The following is a 14076-nucleotide window of genomic DNA, read 5'->3' as shown; positions in this document are numbered from 1 at the left end:
ATATGCAATATGAAACTCCATTACTACTTTCTCATGAGTTTGAATTCAATCGGTCATTAAATAGGGTACCTGCATGCTAGGCTGCTGCTACAGAGAGATCTTCACAGTAGTCTATTGGGGCCCACAGGTGCAAGGTTCATTCCAATGGATTTTTGGAGAGGGCACCAATAGGCCCCCCTCACTCTGCTTCCCACCCATTTAGCACTTGCACCTTTTGCCCGCCCCTCCACTGGGATGGCCCACAGAAGCCCTATGCTGTCCACACTGTCACTCTGACCTAATTTTAAAGTCTCTGAGGCATTTGTTTATTACTTAGTTGCTGAGTTATAAAAAGCTATATGTTTGGGTTTTTACCATTTTTGGGGGAAGCTAGTCTTCTAGTAGAGAGATGATGTAAGTTTACATTCTCTTTAGATATGAGGGAGTTGTTTAAATTGTTTCTGTAATTTTTAATTTCTATTTATGTTGTTTTCTTATATATTTGCTTTTTGCTTTTTGTTTCATCCCAATCTCTCTATTTTTCTTTCTCTCTCACTCTCTCTCTCTCTCTCTCTCTCTGTGGTATCTTTGAATACTCAACTTTGTTTCTTTTATAAGTTCTTCAAAAGTGTTACATTTATATTTGTGGATATTATTGTATTTAATTTAAAGTAATATTTATTTTGTGCATACTTTATACAGATAAATGTTCATAATAAAATAATTTTCCATATTCCATACCCCAACCTTCAGACTTAACCTCCTTTAATATAAAAATAACATCAATGTGAAAAAAGTTATCATGTGGAAAGTTACAAAATAAAAACTAAATTCCTTATATTTATATTTTAACAATATTTCTCTCTCAAAGTTGTTACAGGCCTTTTCTATGGTGTCCTTTCATTCAGTGAGTGTGTGTATATGTATTAAATATATATATATATATATATAATCAATTATAAAAAAATACAAGCATCAATATTATGAGGATACTAAAAGAATGTTTTCTGCATTTTTAACTGTATATTAGTTATACTGACTAGAGTGTTTCATTTTGGCATATTTGTGAGTACATATGACAAATTTTTTTTTCTCATTGAGTTTATTGGTACATTTTAGGTATACAGTACAGTTACATTCATCATTGGGATCTTGTATCTTTACATGACAGGTCTTGGTTCTCATTTTTTCCCCTTACTGCTGCCCTCCCTTCCCTATTTACAAATGCTTTATTTCCATTTTTTCATTTTATGAATTTTATCTTTCCTCTCCATTACTCTCCCTTTTCCTTTCTTCCACCTCCCTTTCACTTTATTTTCTCTAAAACTTTCTCTCCTACTTTTAAGTCTCCTCTGTTTCCAAAATAGCTTTTGGTACTAATATTATGCTACTACACTTGATCTTAGCCAAAAGGTGAAGAAGCAATAATATTATACTAAATGTTATCTCTATTATATGAAATATTATAACATCAAAGAACCATGCTCTGTAAACTACTTTATTATTTGCTTTTTAAGTTTAATATATCTCAGAGATTGCCAAAATTAACAGAAAAATGCTTATTTAGCTTGCTTTTTTAGTATTCCATGGAAAGACAAACCAAAATATATTCAACTAGATATTAGCTCATACATATTTTAAGTTAAAATTTTTATTTTTTTCCATAAAAGTGAGGCTGTTAAAAGCTGACATAAACCTTTCTTAGCAGACTATGACACTTATATCATAACAAAAAAAATTACTTGGAGATCAGAACTTCTTTTCATCAAAGAATTTAGTCAAACAAGTGTTTTCTTGAGTTCAATATAGGTACAGTTGCCTTTTATGTACATGTAGATCCCAACACCTACCATTGCACTCTTGTATTTTTAAAATAAAACAATAAAATAGTACCATCTCTTTTGTAGAATTGTGCAGAGGATTATAAATCACACATGTGAACAAAATATGTCCTATATATGGTGAATAAGAGATAATTGTTTACTTTCATTATTCTAAAAGTAGTTATCAATGAAACTGGACAAGGGAGAAAATATAATAAACCAATGGAAGCAAAAAATTGCATGTTGGAATCTTTGCTTCAAAAATAAATATGGGTTAGATGCAATAGTACATGCCTGTAACCTAGGCATTCTGAGAGGCTGAGGCAGAAGAATTGCAAGTTCAAATCCTGCCTTGGTAATTTAGTGAAACCCTGTCTCAAATTTTAAAATAAAACAAAGGGGTGTGGGGATGTAGCTCAGTGGTAGGTGTTCCTCAGTTTGATGACCAGTGCCATACCTAAATAGATGAAGTAGAGGTTGAGGGGAGCAATCATATGAAATCACCTTAGTGTGTTCTCAGCAACTGCTTGAACTATTTTTAAAATGAATTGACTTAGTTTACACTAAAACACATATACATTATTTAAAAATGAAGGAAGACAAGAAAAGTAGTGGCTAAACAAATCAAGAGCCATGAGGGAAAAGAAATTAACTGACTTGGTTTCTGTTGTCGTTCCTGAATTTGGGGCATGAGTAGCTGTAATTTCATAATATATGTAGGAAACTAGAAACTATATCATTTTAATGCCTTTTTAGTTTTCAACTCCTTACCTTCAATATACTATCCCCTTCTTTCACACCTGTGGGATACAAACTCCTCCGTTCATCATTGATATTCCATGTGTTTTTGCCCAGCTACTTCTCTGCATCCACTATTTTTTGTGATATCACACTGACAACAAATAAATGAGCACTCCTGACACATCAGAAGGAAGCCAAAACTGAGGGAGAGTGAAATTGAGGCCAAAAGGTTAAGAGAGGCAAGATGTAGTCACTCTTTATCTGGGCCAGTATTTGGTGGTTTCCATTTGAACAAACAATTGAAGATCTCTGACGAGCCATGTTTCTCCACTTTTACCTCAAGCCTTGACAATTTGGTCCTCAGTGTAGTTGTCCTTGAATTTTTATATTGTTTCCCAGATGCCGTGGGTCAAAAAGTCTTAGGTAAAGACTTCTCATTCTCTGCAATAAATTCTGCATTTCAAACAGATATTGTGACAGTACTAAGGCAAAAAGGATCTATTAAAGCCCCCTCCCCACTCTGAAAATCTCAGAATCAAAAATTGGAGACTCTAATATGCAAAATGATAGGACAAAAGAAAATACAAGGGGGCAAATGTGTTAATAAAAATCTTTTGTCTTCCCATTGCTGTTGGTATGGTGATGATTTATCTATTTTCCTCAATTTCTAATATTTTCCTCCTTGTGATCTATTTTTCAAGTTTTAATAGTAAACAGAGTGTGTATTCAACTAAAATATGCCTGTACACAAATACATATACAGTATATAGATGTTAGTGGTGTATTTCATTAAGCCCATAAAACTACTTCAGGTAAAATATACAAAACTGAAACTATGTGATTCAGGTAATGATGCCCTTGTTCTAGTGACAAGGAAAGCAAAAATGCTTAAGAAATAATAGTTACATTTAAATATATTACCTTTTTGAATTGTCACAGTTTTCCAGGAGAAAGCTGAATTATCATGTGAATAATTTTTTTTCTTAAAGAAAAAAAATAAGATAAAATTAATTTTGGAAAAGCAAAAAATAATATGACTTACTTCATCTTTTAGCAATTATTAAGAAAAATATACTAAAGGCACTGAAGAACACAAATGGCATTTGACAAATTGTACATTTGTAAAATTGCAGACATTGTTGTAATAATTTGATGAAGGAGCCAGGAAAGGCTAATACATGCTGCATCATTTATTTTACTCTGCCTAAGTAAAAGGCACCTACATTCTTTTCAAAAAAGGGTCTTTCTTCATAGCACTCATTTGTTTCTTAGATGGAATTCACATAATCATTATATATTTGTTAAAATTAGTTTTAACTTCTCTCTGTGAAGAAACAATACCACTGTTTCTGAAGATCCACGATTGTTTATGACATGCTTCTTCATAGTGTTACTGAAGTCATCCAGTTACTGTTTATTTGATAAGTTTTACAAACCAGCTTCTGGATCTTGCAGGTCCCAGGTTATATTTTATTTTGTTTTCTTTCTAAGTTAAACCATTTCTGATCTTTTTTCTTGTTAGAGATTAAAGGCAGCCTTCACAATGGCAATTGCTGCTAACCCAGTGCCAAACGCTGCTAATCTGTTCTAAATAAGGCATTAAATGCAATAATGGACTAGGATTGGGGCTCTCTTCTGGTTAAATGTATTGTGGTTCATCAATATCTAGCATGGTTCATCTGTTTGTTCATGCATTTTTTAAAATATTATACACTAATTACAGTAAATGGAGCCATCATGAAACTTAAATATTTCATACTAGTGAAGGTGGCTTTTAATTCTGCCAAATGAGGATGTGGTATATGTTGAACTTTCTTCATTACTCACTCCTAGACAGTTATAAATAAGAGAATAAAATTGTCCTGGTTAACAATAGTTATGTACTTTGAAACACGGTCTTAAATACTTTCCCTGAATATATTAAAACATTTCTATAACTAATAAAGGTGTTATAATAATTTTACTTTAAACCTTTACTTTAAAATATTTTTTGGTGGAGAGGATGAATGAGAGGACAGGGGTATGGGGAAAAATGAGAATCAAGGCCTATTATGTAAAGGTACAAGATCCCAATGATGATTGTAACCGTACTCTATACTTAAAAAGTATCGATAAACTCAATGAAAAAAATAGAATATTTTTTAAAAAATCGAATAGCTTTTTTTAATAAGTAAATGTTGACATTTCCTGCAATGAAGTCAATAGATTTGCAATTCATTCATATTTATCCTTATCAATTATTTAAATGTTTCAGAATACCAGAGGCTGGAGACAGATGACACACTGACTGGGATCTTTCCCAAAGAGGTCAGGCCCAGAATACTATAGAACCAGCAGTTTTCTAGGGTTGCAAGCAAGAAGTACAGAAGCAGAAGCAGAGTATTTGGCAGTCTTTGGTTGGATAGTTATTTGCTATTTTTTACATCTATGAAGCTTAATTCCATTGGCATTTCCCTGGGAATTCAGCAAGCAGAGTTTACACAAAGAAAAGCAGGCGGCGGCGGGGGCGGCAGAGTTCTGGCAGAGCACAGAAGTTGTCATGGCTACTCGGGACATTCTACAAAGAGCATAGTTACCTAGTTAATAACTCATAGTTGTCCAATTCAGTTTTTTTTTTTTTTTGCTAGAATTACATCCATCTGCCTAGAAATTCCCTTTTGTAAAGAAAATGGTGCTATAATGTTTTGAACTGGCAAGTATTGTAGAAGCCACCATCCTGCACTGGTCTGGATTCCAGTAAATGACCACACTAACCTTCAAACAGGTAGAAATATATGGTATTTATTTATGAAGAAGACTTCCAGGTCACTGTTCCAATATTAATTTATGAAAAATTCCCCAAGGCCTTGCTATCACACACTCCCGATTAGCAACACGATTGTTGAAGTAGTCATCCAGGGCCTTCTCAACTTGCCTTTTCCACTCACAGTCAAATGTGGAAAGCCGTTCACTGACTGTGGGTGATGTGGACAAAGATCCTGCTGCGCTTGTTACTCAGTCAAAGAAGTACACATCTGGTGTCTGGAGCTTGTCACCCAGGGTGATGGAGCAAGAAGCTCACTTTGCTTTGGACTTTGTATAGTGCTGAATGGCTAAGAATGCGAGTAGGTATAATGTGTTATGGTTCGAACCAGTGCACAGGTGACCAGGAATTAGAGCAGTACTGAGTGATTGAAAAAACTACATGGCATATCAATCATACAGATTAGGTAAACTTTAATAATAATTGTAAAACTTTGTATGCTTACATTGCCTTAGTAATCACATTTTACTTTCTTTTCCTATATTCTTTTGATGTTCCTTTTGTTTCTCCAAAGAATTTCGGCAGCTAGTCTTAAAAATAGTCTTTTGTACTATTGATGAAAAAAATCTCACCAGAATAATGCATACATTTTCTTCTTACTTATGTTATTATTATTTTTTTAATTAAGTTTACTGGTGTTTTTTAGGTATACAGTAAAATTACATTCATCACTGGGATCTTGTACCTCTACATGTTGTATCTTGGTTCTTATTTTTCCTCATACCCCTGCCCTCCCGGCAATCCCTCCACCCTTCCCTATTTACAGACTTTGTTTCCATTTTTTCCTTTTCTCACATTTTTTCTTTTCCCTTCTTTCATTTACTCTACCCTTCCCTCTTCCCCTACACCTTTAGTCCTTTTCTTCCTATTTCAATTATCAACTATACAATTTGAATCTTATTTACACTTTCAGCTTTTCATGACAAACTATTCAGTCTTTACACATGCGTCCTATTTATTTCACTTAAGAATATGGCCTCAATATGCATCCATTTTCCTACAAATGACTCTAGTTTCTTATTCTTCATGGCTGAGTAGTACTTCATCTTCTTTATCCATTCTCCAGTTGATAGGTAATTGGGCTGTTTCCAAGTTTTAGCTATACAAACTCTGCCACTATAAACATGGGTGCACATATATCGGCATGGTATGAGTTTTTAAATTCTTTTTTAAAGATACCCAGCAGAGGTATAGCTGGGTTAAACGGAACCTCTAATCCCAGTTGTTTGAAGTGTCTCCATATTGATTTCCACATTGGTTGCACCAGTCTGCCCTCCCACCAACAATGGAAAAGGGTTCCTTTCTCCCCACAACACCACCAGCATTTGTTATTGGTTGATTTATTTTTTTGAGATGGGTTCTCACTATGTAGTTCAGACAGCTCTGGAACTCACTGTGTAGCCCAGCCTGGTCTCAAACTCACAGTGAACCTCCTGGCTCTCCCGAGTGCTGGGATTACAGGTGTGCACCACCATGCCCAGCAGCTTGGTTGATTTCGTGATAGGGTGAGGTGGAATCTCAGTGTTGTTTTCATCTGCATCTCTCGAATGACCAGTGATATTGAAAAATTTTTAATATATTTATTTGATGCTTTTACTTATTTGTCTGAGAAATATCTGTTCATTTCAGATGCCCATTTTTGAATCAGGTCTTTATATTTGGTGGGGTCTGATTTTTTTCTATTTTTTTGTATATTCTAGATAGTAAACCTTTGAGGAAAAACTGGTAAATTTTTTTTCCCACATTGTAGGTTGTCGATTAGCACTGTTGGTAGTTTCTTTTGCAGTGCAGAAGCTTTTTTTTTTTTCCAGCTTTAACTGAGTTTATTGGTATATTTTAGGGATACAGTACAGTTACATTCATTGTTGGGATCTTATACCTCTACATGACAAGTCTTGATTCTCATTTTTTCCCCTAACCTCTGCCCTCCCTTCACCCCCTCCTCTCCTCCCCATCTACAAACACTTTATTTTCATCTTTTCATTCTCTCACATTTTTTTCTTTTCCCTTTTTACTCTTCCCCTACCCATCCCACCTTCTCTACACCTTTAGCTCCTTTCTTCCCATTTCTAAATGTCAATAATCTTATTAGAATCTTATGCATTGTTGCAGATTATTTACACCAGGGAAACTATTTGGTATTTACACTTGTGTGACTTATTTATTTCACTTAGGAGTATATCTTCAATATGTATCTATTTTCCTATGAATGAATCTATTTTCTCATTCTTTATGGCTGAGTAATATTCCATTTTATAGAAAAACCACAACTTCTTTATCCAGTTTCCAACGGATGGGCAAATAGGTTGTTTCCAAGATTTAGCTATTACAAACTGTGCCGCTATAAACATGGGTGCACATACTTCTCTGTGATATGATTCTTTTAGTTCTCTTGGAAAGATACCCAACAGAGGGATGGCTGGGTCAAATGGAACCTCCAGTCCAAGCTCTTTGAGGTATCTCCATATTGATTTCCATAGTGGTTGCACTAGTCTGCACTCCCACCAACAATGGAGAAGGGTTCCTTTCTCCCCACAACCCCGCCAACATTTGTTATTGTGTGATTTCTTGATGGCAGCCATTGTTTGTGGGGTGAGGTGGAATCTCAGTGTTGTCCAAAAATTCATTTGGAACCATAAGAGACCTAGAATAGCAAAAGCCATCTTAGGCAACAGACACAAGACACCAGGTGTAACAATTCCCAATTTGAAACTATACTACAAAGCCACTGTGATAAAAACAGCATGGTACTGGCAAAGAAATAGGCCTGAGGATCAGTGGAACAGACTGGAAGACACAAAAACAAATGCAGATGTACTCAGCTACCTCATCTTTGACAAAGGAGCTCACCATCCTCAGTGGAGGAAAGATAGCCTCTTTAATAAATGGTGTTGGAAAAACTGGATGTCAACCTGCCACAGATTAAAATTAGACCCTTATCTTTCGCCATGTACTAAATTAAAATCTAAATGGATTAAAGATCTAAATATTAAAACAGAAACATTAAACTTGCTGGAAGGTAAGTTAGGCAGAACTCTGGAAGACATTGGTATAGGAAAAGACTTTATGAACAAATCCTCAGTAGCACGGGAACTAGCCGATAGAATCAACAACTGGGATCTCATCTTACTAAAAAGCTTCTGTACTTCAAAAGAAACCATCAGCAGAACTAAGAGACAATCTACAATGTGGGAAAAAATTTTTACCAGCTGTTCCTCAGACAAAGGACTATTATCAAGGATATATAAAGAACTCAAAACAATCAGTCCCCCCAAATATAAAGACCCAATTCAAAAATGAGCATCCAAAATGAGCAGACATTTCTCAGACAAAGAAGTAAAAGCAGCAAGAAAGTATTTGAAAAAATGTTCCACATCACTGGTCATTTGAGAGATGCAGATGAAAACAACACTGAGATTCCACCTCACCCCACAGAAGCTTTTTAATAAGATGAGATTCCAGTTATTGATTCTTTTTGCTAGTACCTGTGCTACTGAGGATTTATTCATAAAGTCTTTTACTATGCCAATGTCTTTGAGAGTTCTTCCTAACTTATTGCCCAGCAAGTTTAGTGTTTTAGTTTTATTATTTAGATCTTTAATTCACTTCAATTTTAGTTTAGTTCATCATGAAAGATAGGGGTCTAGTTTTAATCTTTAGCAGGTTCGAATCCAGTTTTTGCAATAGAATTTATTGAAGAGGCTGTTTTTCCTCCAGTAAGGATGGTTGGCTCCTTTGTCCAAGATGAGTAGCTAAGTATATTTGGAGTTGTTTCTGCATGTTCTAATTTATTGCAATGATTCTTGGGTCTGTTTCTTTGCAGTACCATGCTGTTTTTGTCACAGTGGTTTTGTAGCATAGTTTCAAATTGGGGATTGTGATACCCACTGTCATGTCTTTGTTGCCTAGAATGGCTTTTGCTATTCTAGGTCTCTTCTGGTTACAAATGAATTTTGGATTGTTTTCTACAGTTCTGTGAAATATACTCTTGGGATTTCAATTGGGATTGCATTGACTCTGTATAACACCCTTCAAAGTATGGCCATTTTCAGTACATTCGTTCTTCCTACTCATTAGCAAGGGCTGTCTTTTCATTTTCTAATATCCTTTTAAATCTCTATTTTTAGGGTGCTGTTATATTCATTATAGAGGTCTTTTGCTTTCTTAATTAGGTTTATTTCTAGATATTTAATTTTTGGTTGCTGTTTTGAAAGGAATTCTTTCCATAATTTCTCTCAGTGTGTCTCAGTTATTTGTGTACAAGAAGGCTATTGATTTTTGAGTGTTGACCTTTCATCCAGCTACTCTACTGAATCTAGAAATTAAGTATAGAAGTATTTTGGCAGAGTTTTTTGGGTCTTCTATTTAGAGCATCATATCATCAGCAAATAATGACAGTTTAACTTTTTCCTTCCCTATATTTGCTCCTTTTATTTCTTTCTCTTGTCTAATTGCTCTAGCTAATGTTTCTATAACTATATTGAACAGGAATGGTGACAGTAGACATCCTTGTCTTGTTCATGATTTTAAGAGAAAGGTTTCCAGCTTTTGACCATTTAATATGATGTTGACTGTTGGTTTTTCATTGATGGCCTTTATCAAGTTGAGATAAAGATCATCTATTTCAATTTTCTGCAAGTTTTTAAAAATCATGACTAGGTTTTAAATTTTGTCAAATGCTTTTTCTGCATCCATTGAGATAGACGATCATACGATTTTTGTCCCTAACTTTGTTGATGTAGTGTATTACATTTATTGATTTATGTATGTTGAACAATCCTTACATCCCTGGGATGAATCCAACTTGGTCAGGGTGTATGATCTTCTTTATGACCCTCTGTATTCTGTTTGCCGGTATATTACTGAGTATTTTTGCTTCTGTATTCATTAGGGAGATTGGCCTGTAGTTCTCTTTTTTGGTTGGGTCTTTCCTGGTTTTGAAATCAAAATAAAACTTGCTTCCAGGAATAAATTTAAAAGTATTGCTTCCCTTTTAATTTCCTTGAAAGTTTAAAGACTAACAGCAACACTTCTTCTCTAAATGTATTGTAGAATTCAACAGTGAAGACAGAAAAACCTGGGCTTTTCTTTGTTGCTAAATTTTTAATTACATTTTCAGTTTCGCTGATTGTAATTGGGGTGTTTAGATTTTTATATCTTCCTTGTTCAGCTTTGGTATAATACATATAATATATATATATGTCTTTCCATTTCTTCTGTGTTTTCTATTTTATTAGAGTACCAATTCTCAAAGCAGGTATTAATGATCCTCTGGATTTATGCTGGATGTGTTGTGACTTCACCTATTTCATTTCTAATTCCGTGCATTTGAGCCTTTTGTTTCCTTTTTTGATAAGGTTGGGTTCACTGATTTTATTTATTCTTTCAAAAATCCAATCTTTTGATTCATTGATTTCTTTTTTGTATCACTCTCTTAGTTTCCATTGCATTAATTTCTTCTCTGATCTTTATAATTTTGCCCCTTGTATGAGCTTTGGGTTGGTCTTTCTATTCTTTTTCTAGGATCTTAAGGTTCAGCATTAGGTTGTTTATTTGAGCTCACTTTGTTTTCCTAATGCAGGCATTCATTGCTATGAATTTCCCATATAGAACTCCTTTCATTTTGTTCCATAGATTCCTGTATGTTGTATTGGCATTATCATTTATTTGTAAAAGCTGTCTAATTTCTTCTTTAATATCCTCTGTGACCTCTTGGTTGTTCAGGAGAATGTTGTTCAATTTCCACGTGTTTCTGAAGTTTTTTTTTGGGGGGGGCTTTCTTATGCTATTGATTTCCATTTTAATTGCACTGTTGTCTAATAATATACATGGGATAACTTCAATTCCTTTCCATTTAGTTTAACATGTTCTATGAGCTAGAGATTGTCTATTTTGGAGAATGACTTGTGTGTAGCCAAAGAGAATGTTTATTCTGACTTTGCAGAGTGGAACACACTTTAGATGTCTATTACATTTATTTGTTCAAAAGCTTGATTGTCTAGATGATCTGTCTATTTGGGACAATAGAGTATTGTGGTCCCCCACTACAATTGTATTAGTGTTTATTTGTTTTTTCATGTCCCTTAATATATGCTTTGTACACTTGGGGCATTAGCATCTGGTGCATATATATTCATGATTGTCTTCTCTTCCTCTTGGATTGTTCCCTTTACAAGGATGTAGTGAACTTATTTGTCTTTCTTAGTTTGGGTTTGAAATTTACTCTGTAAACAAGATAGCTACCCATGCTTTTTTCCAGGTTCCTGTTTCATGGAGAAGTGTTTTCTATCCTTTTGTTTTCAGTCTATGAATTTCTTTTTCAAGGAGGTGTGTTTCTTGTATATAGCCTATTGCTGGATTTTATTTCTTAATCCATTCTGCCAGTCTATTTCTTTTTGATTGGTGAATTGAGGCCGATGGCATTGATGGTTATAAGTGATATGTACTGATTTATCATTCTTATGCTATTGTCCTCTTGTTGGCTCTTTTTAATTTTCACCCCTCTCCCTTTAGTTTCTTGCCCTGCCTAATGGATTTGCTCCACTGGGGCTCATGGAGTTGTGACCTTTATTGTCTTTTTCTAGGATATTGTTTAGAATTGTTTGGAGTGCTGGTTTGGTATTCTTGAAGTTTATTAGGTGTTCTTTGTCATGGAAGTATCTTATTTCCCCATCGAATTTAAAAGATAGTTTTGTAGGAGACATCATTCTAGTTTGGAGTTGTTTTTGAGGGGGTGGGGCTTGAAATATCTCACTCCAGTTTCTCCTTGACTTAAAGGTTTGTGTCAGAAACTGCTGTGAATCTGATGGGCTTTCCTTTGCATGTGATTTGTTTCTTTTCTCTAACTGCTTGTAGTATTTTGTTCTTTTGTTTGGTTACCAGGACCTTGATTATTATGTCTAGTAGTAGACTCTTTTTGATCACAGCTCTTCCTATATGCCTCACTTATGTGTATACCAAATTATTTTGCTCTGTTTGGGAAGTTTTCTGTCATTAATTCTGTGAACAGTTTTTTTTATGTCATTTGTACTTTCTCCTGTTTTTTCATGGACTCCTGTTAGTATTATATTATTCTTCTTTGCACTGTCTAGGAGCTATTGGGTTGATTTCTCATGGCCCTTTACTATTTTTAAGAGTTATCTCTTTTCATGATCACTGCTTACCATCCCTTTTTCTATATCTGTTATCTGTCTTCAGATTGGATCAGTCTTTTGTATATACTTTTAATAGAGTTTTTCAATCTCCTGGATATCTGTTTGAATCTATTTCATGGATTCCATTTCTTTCCTATATTGAGTATTCATGGTTTCCATTTCTTTCCTGTGCTGGGTATTCTTGGCTTCTATCATGGTCATGAACTCATCTATTTTTTTTTTTAATCTGTTTCTTTTCTAGTGTTTCTAATCATGTCTTTCATTCTGTTCACCATGTTTATAGTTATCTGGGAAATTATTTGTTTTGTATTTTTCTAGTGTCTCATTCATCTTTTTTGTTACTTTCTGTGCTATTAGTTCAGGGTGTCTTGGTGGTTGATTGTCAGATTTTTCCACCTTATTTTCATAAGAATTTGCATTTGGTGAGCTGGAAGTCTGTTTTTGTGCCTTGATTAAATGTCTCCTCATTTCTATTTTTGTTGTTGGTACTCTCCTTGGTTTAATTCCTGGGTTAATACTTTGATCTTCCAAATATAGCTGGTCTTGAGGCTTTGAGTCTCTAATGACTGTGAGACACTTTCATTTTCATAATACCAGGAAGGACAACTGATTAGATTGAGAGCAAGAAAGTTAGTGAGAGTGAGAAAGAAAGGAGAAAATGAAAATAAAAAGGTGAAAGAAAAAGTAAGAATGAAAAGGTAGAAAAAATTAAAATTTAAAATAACGGGAAAGAAAAAATAATTTTAAAAATAAAAAATAAAAATTAAGAGCCTCCTTCAGGGTATGTCTCTGCTGTCACAATACACAATGTGGGCAGTAGTGTTCAAATGTAAGTCAACTATTCTCAGCAAGCAAGCAGCAGACCTCTGAGATTCAGGCTAATTTCTGTCTGCAAGTCCCAAATTGAGCTCCCTGATCTTCTGCACAGCTGAACTCTGCAAGATTCTACTGCAGGTTCCAGCTGCCCCTCCTCTGAGGAAAGTTCAGGTTCTAATGGGAGGTGGTGATCCCTCCAACTTACCGACCACGGTAGTCTGGTGTGCCTATACGGCAGAGATTTTCTCCACTTTCCCAGTGGGCTTCAATTTTCATCAAGGAGCCTGAGAGAGGCCCTTTATCTGTTGTTTACTTCTGCTCTATCTTCTGGAGCTCGGGACAATAGCCTTTATGACCTCCTGTGCCTCTGTGGTATGGATCCATATACCTGAACAACCAGAAGGTTAGAAGTTGAGTTGTGCTGGGGTGCTGCTATGGGGGCATCCATGCAGCTTCACTCCTCACTGGTCCATGATACTTGGAGATATATTATTTTGTTTTATTAAGTTAGTTCTGGTTAAGATGTGGCTGAGTGCTGATATGATGGTGCTGGTTTCCTGTGGATCAGAATTTGGTTGGGTGTGGCCCCTATCCACTATGGTTTGTGTTTATAAAGCTCATATGGATGAAGTGGAGCTTTCTTTTTCAGATGTGGCTGAATGTGGAATATAAGATACTGGGATTAAGGTTGAGTGATTACTAAACCACTATATGTGAGTGACTGGTTTGGCACCACCCTAATTCCCGTAGTTTTCATGGG

General features: G+C 35.0%; 1 long non-coding RNA gene across 4 annotated transcripts; it reads right to left on the bottom strand.

Moving 5' to 3' along the window:
• Positions 1 to 2737: 2737 nt before the first annotated feature.
• On the bottom strand, positions 2738 to 13599 carry LOC104854407. Of its 4 annotated transcripts, none has more exons than XR_778078.2 (3): positions 13522 to 13599; positions 3465 to 3525; positions 2738 to 2996 (listed from the first exon to the last, which is right to left on the bottom strand). It is a non-coding gene; the product is annotated as an uncharacterized LOC104854407 (long non-coding RNA). The 4 variants fall into 4 exon arrangements; XR_778080.1 differs by lacking the exon at positions 13522 to 13599 and adding an exon at positions 4967 to 5035; XR_778077.1 differs by lacking the exon at positions 13522 to 13599 and adding an exon at positions 4803 to 4939.
• Between the last annotated feature and the right edge of the window lie 477 nt (positions 13600 to 14076).

The sequence above is a fragment of the Fukomys damarensis genome, unplaced genomic scaffold, assembly GCF_012274545.1.
Source record: "Fukomys damarensis isolate Sample0158 unplaced genomic scaffold, DMR_v1.0_HiC HiC_scaffold_36, whole genome shotgun sequence".
Classification (NCBI taxonomy): domain Eukaryota; kingdom Metazoa; phylum Chordata; class Mammalia; order Rodentia; family Bathyergidae; genus Fukomys; species Fukomys damarensis.
This window is presented reverse-complemented; position numbering and strand designations above follow the sequence as displayed.